Here is a 10,360-nt window from a genome sequence, read left to right as displayed (position 1 = left end):
CACTAATTTATTAAACATACATTAGGAGTACTAAGGAAGATATTTGTGACCAGATGAAATAAATACTAATAAATACCAGAAGCAACAAGACCATTTTACAATCACTGCAGTCTTCATGACTCCAGGCATTATTTCATAACAAACTTTCAGATCCCATTTAGAGATAACCCAGATGTGCCTGATTTCTGGAATTCTGCCTTGATATACCTGGTCTGTGATAGAAAAAAATGTGTCTTTACAATCTCTCCTGTAGTTAAATCTCTCTGTCATGAAGTTCATATTTCACAAATATTACAGGGAGTTAGTAATGACAGATGAACTTTCTTACATTATTATAGTCTCCATTGCTTCAGATTGTGGAATTCCTGTACACTGAACCGTTTTTTCCCCTTTGTTTCATTTATATGGACAAATTTGTAATTAATTATTGGAAAGGTAATTTATTATCATAAAGACATCAGTACATACTTTCAAGTTGTATCCACTCATTATTGATGTGGATATTGTATTGATTATATTTTGTTTTATTCAAGTCAAGTATTTATCTTCACTTATTCAAAATTCATGGGGTTTATGTAATTTTACAGTGATTTGTAGCTCTAGATAGTAATAACATTTGCACTTGAATTATATACATGGAATTTATTTTGTTCTAGCTTTTATACCATTTAACTGTTTGGGCTTTCCCTTGGAAGACAAAGATTAGCTATACGTCTCTACTCTTGCTAGAAGTAGTTTAATATTTTTTCAAGTCTTAGATGGAGTTTGCCTTGGCAGAGTTGAGAGAAAATTACACCTTGTTCTGATTTTAAACACCTCCAACACTGTCAGGTGCTGAATGAATGCTTCTTTTCTTTTCTGGGTGGCCATTAATTAGCAGGGGTTTGATTATTAGTTTTAATGCTGAGTCTATTTTTCATTTGAAATATTTATAATGCTGTTCTGAGATGTTATGTATCAGTTCTGTCAATGACACATTCTCAGAGTGGCAATACTTTATGTCTGCTGGCTCTGGTATTTTCTGATAATTTCTTCACTTTTTGATTTTCAAGTGCTTCTGAGACAATGGAGTGAAATCAAGCAAAAATATCTCACTACACCAACTCACTGTGTTTATTTCAGCATACGTTGCCAAAGATATCAACTACAAAACTCAAAGTGCTGTTTAAAATATTTTACAAATTATCTTTTGCTAAGCTGATCCTTTTAGACCTTTCTGCTCTGGACACTTTGTTAGGCCACTTCATAACTCAGTGCAGAAATTTTGGTTATTTGTTTAAATGTTTTGACTTAAATGGGTAAACCACTCCTCTGCAAGGAAGAGAGATTTTGTTTTCTTTTTTTCTAATTCAAAGAACTATCATTATTTTGTGGGCTTCTCTGATAATGTGTCAAAAAAGGTAACATCAACCTACCTGTTCCTTCTTAATTTTGTTTGATTGGATTTTTTAAATAGAGCAATAACTTAACTAATATTGACCCAGTATTATGCCAAAGCTTATTCAAACCTTTTTTCAGTATTGACAAAAATGAGCCAAATTAATTAATAATTAAAAAGCAATCCTTTTTGGATGCAAATTAGTTTGTTTTGTTTGGAAATAAATATTTAACTCTAATTCTAGCGGAAGGTTATTTTGATGTTGTCTATTCCAAAAAAACCCACCAAAACAAAACATATTTTTGCTGTTCAGTAAGGTCTGTAAAGAATAACAAGGATGAAAAGAAAAAGCCACTGAAGACAACACTTAACTTTGATACATCAGCTTATATTTTCTTACTTTCATCTTCCAGTTTAAGTGATGTTGGTCTTTAACTCAATGGTTTGACTATCAACTGTGGAACTTCTAAGGGAATCCAAATGGATACATATTCCTGCAAATTATCTATTATTTCTTCAGACCTTTCTGAGCACCTTGTGTCTATGGCAAGTTTTAATGCAATTCCCAACTGATATCTAATAATCACAAAGTTAACTTGCAGATCTAAATTTATGCTCTTAAACATTTTAACTCTAAGTTGGACTTGAATTTGATGCTTTCATTTACAAAACAACCACACTCATTCAGAGAAAAAATTTTAAGGTCTTGTTAGACCAAATTATAAAAGAACTGAATGCAATTTTAGCTCTCATCATGAAATTTCTTACTATAAATGTCAGATTCTCAATATGAAAACATTTTAATTTACATTTAGTAGTCCAGTGTCCTTCTGTGACAAAATTTAAAAGGCTACGGGGAGAAAACATTCTTTTCAAACTGTTCACAAAGATGTGCTTCATAAATTTAAAAAAATTCACATTTCCCTAAATATGGATATACCCTGAAACATCAGATATAACTGGGAGCAATAAACTGAACTATTGGTTAGCAAGTTGGCATAAATCACATTTCAGGTTAAATGTCTCAAGTATTTACGTGCTGTTGACTTCTTTTCTGATACCTAAAAGGAAATTCTAGAGATCTATGTCTCTAGTCAGCAATGCACTTGATACAATTACCATAGGAAACAATTAGTAGGGAAAAAAATTCATAATGTTATATAGTAGATAGATGTAGCTAAAGGTGAGGCAATATGCTTTAAGAATAACTACTCTGGAATGAACTTAATAGTATTGTTCGTTTAGTAGGAGATCATTAATATTTTATTTAATGACTGCCTTCAAAACAAAAAGTGTGAACAAATGTTCGTAAAGTATTTTCAGATATTTTGGCTAGAAATGTGGCCTGGGATATAGTTTGAAAAGTGATAGGCCAGCCCTGGAGTTTGACACAACTGCAGTGTAATGAATAGGAGAAAAAAAAGTTCTGCTTCTTCAAATTAGATACAATCACATTTTTAAAAAGTCAACCATATCAGCAGAAAAGGTAGGGAAAGACAACGCTTACCTTCCTGTCCAAGTTGGGTGTTACTATCTATATTCTGTTGTAAAATTATTATCAGATGAGTTGAACTTCTGCCTTTCCATTTCTGTCTTATATTATCCAGCCCAGAAAAAATGATGGCAAAGGGGCAAAATATTTGCTCTCCTTTGATACCTTGAGTTTAACCAACTTTTTCTCATGTTATTTTCTTCCCCTGTTCTGTTGATCAGGAGGAGTGAGAGAGTGATTGGGTGAGTGTCTGGTCACTAGACAAGGTCAATCCATCACAGGCCATCAAGCTAGAAAAATATTGATTTTGATTGCAATTTTGGCAATACTTTCAAATACAATTAAATTCAGTAATATATATATATATATATATATATATATATATATATATATATGGCATAAATCTAAGTACTCAGGAGAAACATAAATACATTGCGATATCTTTAATGACCATCAAAGTTAGAATTTGTTCCCCTTCGTTGAATAACTGAAGGAAGCACAAAGTTTTTTCAGTTTTTTCCAGCCCCTGCTACCTTTTTCTCTGAAACTCAGACTCTTAAATCTTTATCAATACTAATGATGACACAGTATATTAAATCTTCCAGCCTTTTACAATGTATTTGTCTGAGAATAGCACATAACTTCAGAAGCTGCTTTTTCTAAAGAAAATAGAGCGTCATTCTATTCTAAAGGAAGTCACCCATTGTAAGCCCCTGGAAACTCTGCTGAGTGAAGCAGTGCTGCCCAGCTGTCCATAGGACAACTGCCAATTTGTAATATCTGCTGGTTTTTCTAATTTATCTGAATGGTTGTAGCATTGCAACTGAGGAAGAAGGTATATAGGAATCTACTATTAGAAAGGGCTTTTATAGATAAATACAAAAAGACTGTTCACATAAGAAGGAGCAAGCAGCAATTATGACCTCTGATATGTCCTAGCTAATACTCTTGGAGTAGAAATGAATTCAGACTAACTTTTACAGAGGACAGAAGCTAATCCTGAAAATGATGAGTTTATGAGCTGTGACAAATGAGAACAGAGATACTATTATCTGCTTTAAATAAGCAAGAGGAATAGAGCAGTACTCATGATTTGCTATGGGATTTTACCCCTGTTTTAGGAAAATACTTTAGTCAAAGGCTGAAAGAACTTTGCAAACAATATGTCCACATCAATTGAGATGTATCATAACCTACCATTACACAAGAAGGACATGGACCTGTTGGAGGGAGTCCAGAGGGGGGCCCTGAAGATGAGAGCAGGACTGGAGCACCCCTCCTATGAGGACAGGCTGAGAGAGCTGGGCTTGTACAGCCTGGAGAAGAGAAGGCTCCAAGGAAACCTTACTGCACCCTTCCAGTACCTACAGGAGCTGTACAAGAGAGCTGAGGAGGGACTTTTGACAAAGGTGTGTATGTTAGGACAAAGGACAATGTCTTTAAACAGAAACAGGGTAGGTTTAAATTAAATATCAGAAATATATTCTTTAATGTGAGAGTGGTGAAGCACTGGAACAGGTTACACTGGAGAATTTGTGGATGACCCATCCCTGGAAGTGTTCAATGCCAGCTTGGATGTGGCTCTGAGCAACCTGGTCTAGTGGAAGGTGTTCGTGTCCATGGTAGGGCCATTGGAACTAGATAATCTTTAAGGTTCCTTCTAATCCAAACCATGGCCTAATTCTATGATTACATTAATTACTATTTAATGAATTACTATTTAATGAATATTTTAACACATAAATTCCCTTTTTATTTAATTATTTTTGCTTTAAAAGTTAATGTGAATGTTAACTGTTGCCAAGTAATCTGGTTGTTGCCTAATAATCTGTAACAGAAAATAATTTTCTTAATGAGACAGACGTATCACTCTACTGTATTTGAAAAGAGTTACTTTGCATACCAAGTCCTGTAGCAGACTTGCCCTGTGAACACCCAATGCACTACATCTGTACAAGCATATCCTTACCAGGACAGTGTAACAAAACTGGGTTTGGGGCATTTTTCACTTTAAAATAATGTAAACACTCTTTAAAAAGATCACATTTTCCTTTCCTATTCATCTTTCTTAGCATCGTAGCAAGCAACAAGAAAAGAAAATTTCTTGCCATAATTTCAACTCTGAAAGAGTTACATTTTATTTAGCTGTCAGCTCTAATTGTTGAGGAGCAAGAACATTCTGAAAGATGCTGCTCAAATCCCAGCTCACACAAAAGAATACAAAATCAATAAAAGAAAATATGGACATAAATGAGACATTACATAGTGAGGTGAGAATATCTGGCCTGTTGGCCTTTGGAAAAGAAGAAATAATTTGTATTGAGCAAGACTGACATCAGAAAAGGAGTTGCATCTGATGTATTTGGGAAATGATACAGAACTCTAAATACCATCAATAAGTTGGGTGAACTGGGAAGAATCAAAACTGAGAGCTCATTAAGTAGATTTTTTTTAAAATGAGAACATCAGTGTAAGGCTTTATATATGAGAAGCCAGACAAAAATGAAGAGCTGAATATTTTTTTTTTTTGTTTTCTACTATTAGTGAATTGAGGAACACCTTCTGATATTTTCCTTTCATCCCAGATCTAAGATCTGCTGAACGAATATTTTTCTTTTTGGTATCGGAGATGGGCGCTAAATTCTTCAGTTCTGTTTGGTGTCTTTCATTTTAGAAAAGAAAACTTACTTCATCCATTTCACAAATAAGGGAAAGCGGTATTGATTATCAAATCTTTGAAGAGTGCCAGTGAACACTGTAATTGTTGACTGAAAAGAGTTTGCTGCCTGTAATTATGTCTGAAGTAACTGCTTTTCACAAAACATACAATTAACAAAGTGGAAAGAGCAAAAAAAAGGGAGAGAAGGTTCTCATTTAACATTCCCAAAACCGGGCAATTTTTATATTGCAAATAAAATTGTGGCAGTGGCTTCATGGTTTATTCTTTGTCTATTAATATGTGTGTTTTCCTCTGAGTGCTTTATTTTGCCTGAGAATGACACGGCATTAAAAAAAAATTCTTTTGTAAAATTAATTCATATGTAACCAACAAATATTTTTCTACATAAGGACACTAAGCTCAGTGAATAGTGTGTTCATGAGTGGAATTTTTAATATGGGTAGCAACTCAACTCTTCATAGCAGACCCCAGAATTTTCCAGGTGAAGGTCTTATCAGAGTTCTTTGTGAAATTTCTTCGAGGCTCAGCAGAATATCAATGCAGAAGGATGTTACCCTGTACCACTCTAATGTGATCTGAATGTTTTCTGGGTTCTTTATGTAGGAGGGGGTTAAAGCCATACAGCAGAACTGGGAAAAGAAGTTACCTTGCTTTCAGCTTAAGAATTGGTGAAAGCATCAGAGAATGAGTTGAAGGATGCTCTCAAAGCCTTGTAGAGATTGATTCATGCTCTAAACAGGACACATTGTTGTAAACTGAAAAAAGCTATGTTGTGATGTAAAGAAATGGGAATATTAGAGAAAAGTTCTGTAGTTTTTTACCAATTCTGAAGGACTTTTGAATAAATGAGTATGAAGCACTTTGCTCTTTTCCAAGAATTTCTTGCTGATGTTTATCTCACATTGTGTCTTAGACCTCAGTAATTACAAAGTAGCTTTAAACCCAAAAATTCTTTTGTATCATCAGAAACTTCAAGAAGTAGTATTTTCAATCCTTACATGAAATGAAAAATTAATTTGAAATGAATTTTCCAGTGTATCTATTCCATCTAGAAGAATAGTAATTAGCATTACTTTTTATGATTAGGCTTTTTATTTTATATTGCATGTCTTTCACAGATAAATGTTTGTGTGGTGGAATGCAAACAAACAAAATGTTTTGTATTATCCTCCCACATGAAAGTTGTTTGGTGCTGTGATCTGAAACTGAAGTTGAGACTAAAATTTATTCATTTTTGGTTGGTTAGGTTGCATTTCCACGTGAACCATTCCACCCTCATCTTCCTTTCCATCTGTTTTCCCACTCTTTCATCTATTTCTACCACCTAAAATGTAGCAAAGGGAAACTTTCCTTTAAAAAAAGAAAAAAAAAGCCCCAAACCAAACCATAAAAAAAGTGGAAAAGTAGATCAGTTAAGAAAGCAATAGCTTCTTTAAGGCTTTTTCTGTGCTTTGTCCAGAAGAAGTCAGCATTGTGGAATCTGAGATGGCATTAGGTAATAAAAATATTTCTGGTGTATCTTTAAAATTAAACAATGGTGAAAGCTACACTTGTTTCAAAGAAATGTGAAAGTGCAGGAAATAATGTGTCTTCTGCAGACACAATTAAACCATACAACAATGTGATCCATGGTCAGAGATACACAAGTTGTTTGGATAAGGTGGAAGACAACTAGTTTTGTTTGCTGATATTTACCTATGAAAAACACACCTTCTTGGTGGTGCTGGGTGTGAAAGAAATTTGTTTTGTGTATTACCAACAGAATCTCAGTGCCTCTTTTAGTTACAAAAAAATATGACAGATTTGGCTGAAAAAAACCCATAATTTTGTTTCACATCACTGGTGCTTCCTAAAAACCTACCAAAATATTAGAAACTATTTTATGTTGAAATACAGGTTAAAAATTTCAAGCCAGCAATGAAAGGAAAGAGAGAATATAAAAGATTTGTGATCATAGCCTAAAACTGATATGTTTGACTTTGCGAGAAATTACTTCATATATAAATTACCAGAGAATTATAATGAATGTTTGCTTATAGTTAATTGCTTAATTTCTATAATACACAATACAGGGAAGTACAAAAGAGATTCATCATTGGATCTTGAAGATTGCGTAATCAAAGTTTGCAATCATTTTTCCCCTCCTGCTTAAACAGTTACAAATATGCAGGGGATATTTCATTTTGAAAGCATTGCATGCCACAAAATAATGAGACATGCCCCTACACAATGATTATACTTTGGAGATGAAGATATCTTAATCTATAACTCATGTAATAGAAGTTATATTCTTTCACTGAAAGGTACTTGCCCAGAGATTCTTTTGGCAATGAAATAATTTTTTTTTTCTTTTTCTTTTCTTTTTTTTTTCCCTTACTTTTAAAATTAGGAAAATTTTACTTTTGTAGTTATTACTGACATATTAAATATTTTGGGTTTCATACAGACGTTATAGTCATGTCTCAAAAGGTCACTTGTTACCAAAAAAACCCTCCACAAAGCAACCCCCTTTTTTTATACTTTAAAAAGGGTACTTTCCAATAAATATATCATATTTCAAGTAAATGAAAATATTTAATTAGGCAGCATGTAAATTGGTCTGTGTGGGTGAGTCACTGTGACAGGTAATAACATCTAGTAGATTTCTAAGTAGATATGAGGACGTGTGTGAGTGAAAGCAAAAAAAGCTCTGCCAGTCTTTGTGTGGAGAGTGATAAATTTGTGCATCACTGATATCTGGAAGAGATTACAGCTGTAGAACTATGTGTGGCTGTTGGATGCAATATGGGCTCCTCCCTAGCATTACTTTCTGAAACTATTCTGTATTATTAATTTTTTCAGTACTATATGCACTATTGATCTTTCCCATACTGCACGTCTCACATCCCAGCTTTTATGGAAATTAAGGAAATAAATGTTAGAATTGATGTTACGACTGACTGAGCTAGATGGCATCTTATATGAAAGGGGTTGTTGCTCTGTTGGTTTATTAATAGATTGATATTCTTATAAATAAAATAGAAAATGACTCTTAAACCAGACTGCATATCTGACAGTGGTTTTTCCTTGCCCTAGTCTTCCCCAGATGCAAACCACAATGATATTTTTAAGAGGGCTAGCTAATTTTTGCTCTGTAACTGAGAATTTGATGGTCACAACAGAAAATTGAAGAATGAGAGTTCAATACAATATTATACAAAAAATATTGAGTATATATTTTGTATTTTAAGAATTCTACATCATATTATAATCTTTGTTCTTGTTTTGAAGTTTGTCAGAAACTGAAACTCAAAAAGATCAGAATTTACTTCATGCCATATGGTTGTAAATTACCAAAATGGCTTTTTGAATATTGGATTGATATTTAATGAATTTGAGATTTACACTTGATTAAAAGAGATATATTTACCAAATATTTCTCTGTAGTTAATTTGTTTTGGAAAGATTTGCTCCTTGCCCATCATTAATTTATCTAATTTAAAGATGCATAGGGCACCTGATTAGTTGATTTCATTTAACAGTGGAGGTTGCACTGGAGAGGACATAAATAGTTTGTTAGATGAAATTTTACACTCTCCAGCTTTTGAGGCATCCCTTTTTTTTTTTTTTTGGTCTGCAACTATGTGAAATGTAGGGACTATCTGGCAGTACTGAGTACAAAAGGCTTGATTGCAGTTCTCCTTATAGCTGGAAATAGGGTCCTCAAATCTCCTCTGAATATTCATAGAATAAAGATTGTGAGAGATATTACCAGTTTATGGATAAAAATGTGGTCTGCTTCAATTCTATTACTATTTCAGTAGAAAATCTGTGAAAAGTCTTGTTTCTTCTAGATTCAACACTATGATGTATAGCTTGATTTTCATATCTGTTGTCCTTCTTCATTCAGTAATAGAGTGGTAGACAAATAAATACTCTTAAAAAATGGAAGAAAGTTAATCTCTAGGTGTTTATCTTGGATGTTCAGTGTGTACCTGATTGTCTTCTTGTGATGCAGCTCTCCCAACAGTTCAGTTTTCACTTCTGTGAGATTTATCTGCTCTTCCAGAGTGATTTTTGTATGTTGGCCTTATGGTGTCTCTAGATGAACATTTCCATTTGCTGTTTCCCTCATTCTCCAGTGCTGCCTGCCCACCTGTCTGCAGCTGGACTTGGTTTTCCTCACTTCTGCAGTTAGTTGCTCTCATTTTGCAAAAGAGTACTGTGCCTCTATGGACCATGACATTCTTGCACTGTACAGGCTATTCGGCCAAGGAAAATTTTTCATGTATATGAACAATATCTTTACTATTTTATCAGAGATCTTTGAGAGTGTGCTATGTTCTGAATTAATTTTTGAAATGTAAACTGAGTAATGCATGTGCATCTCAATATCACGATGCGATATTATTACAGCATCTTCTTTGTATAACTGCATTTTAGTAAATTTAACAAAAAAGTTAAATTTTCACTTCTTTTGCTTAATAAAATGAATACCAGAATAGTTTCTTTTACTAGATCTCAAAGGATTTTACTCAGAGCTTCAAATAATTATAATTTAAAATATGAGTGCAAGCCTTTAAATCAATTTTGTGATGTGAATATTTAGATACAATTATGAAAACATTGTATTGGCCATTACTATAATATAGTAATAAAGAGAGCAGTATATTCACAGTGTCAAGCCTGAAAGTGATCATGAAGATTTTGATACACAGAAAAGTGACTATTTTTTTTACTAGAGGGTTGATATTGTTGCCATAATTGTATATTGCTCTGACTGATTAATAAAAATTTTACTACCTTGGTTAAAATGATAATATTAGGGTTA

The sequence above is a fragment of the Onychostruthus taczanowskii genome, unplaced genomic scaffold (assembly GCF_017590055.1).
Source record: "Onychostruthus taczanowskii isolate IOZ18803 unplaced genomic scaffold, ASM1759005v1 scaffold37, whole genome shotgun sequence".
Taxonomy (NCBI): domain Eukaryota; kingdom Metazoa; phylum Chordata; class Aves; order Passeriformes; family Passeridae; genus Onychostruthus; species Onychostruthus taczanowskii.
The sequence above is the reverse complement of the archived record's forward strand: the minus strand, read 5'-3'. Positions refer to the sequence as shown.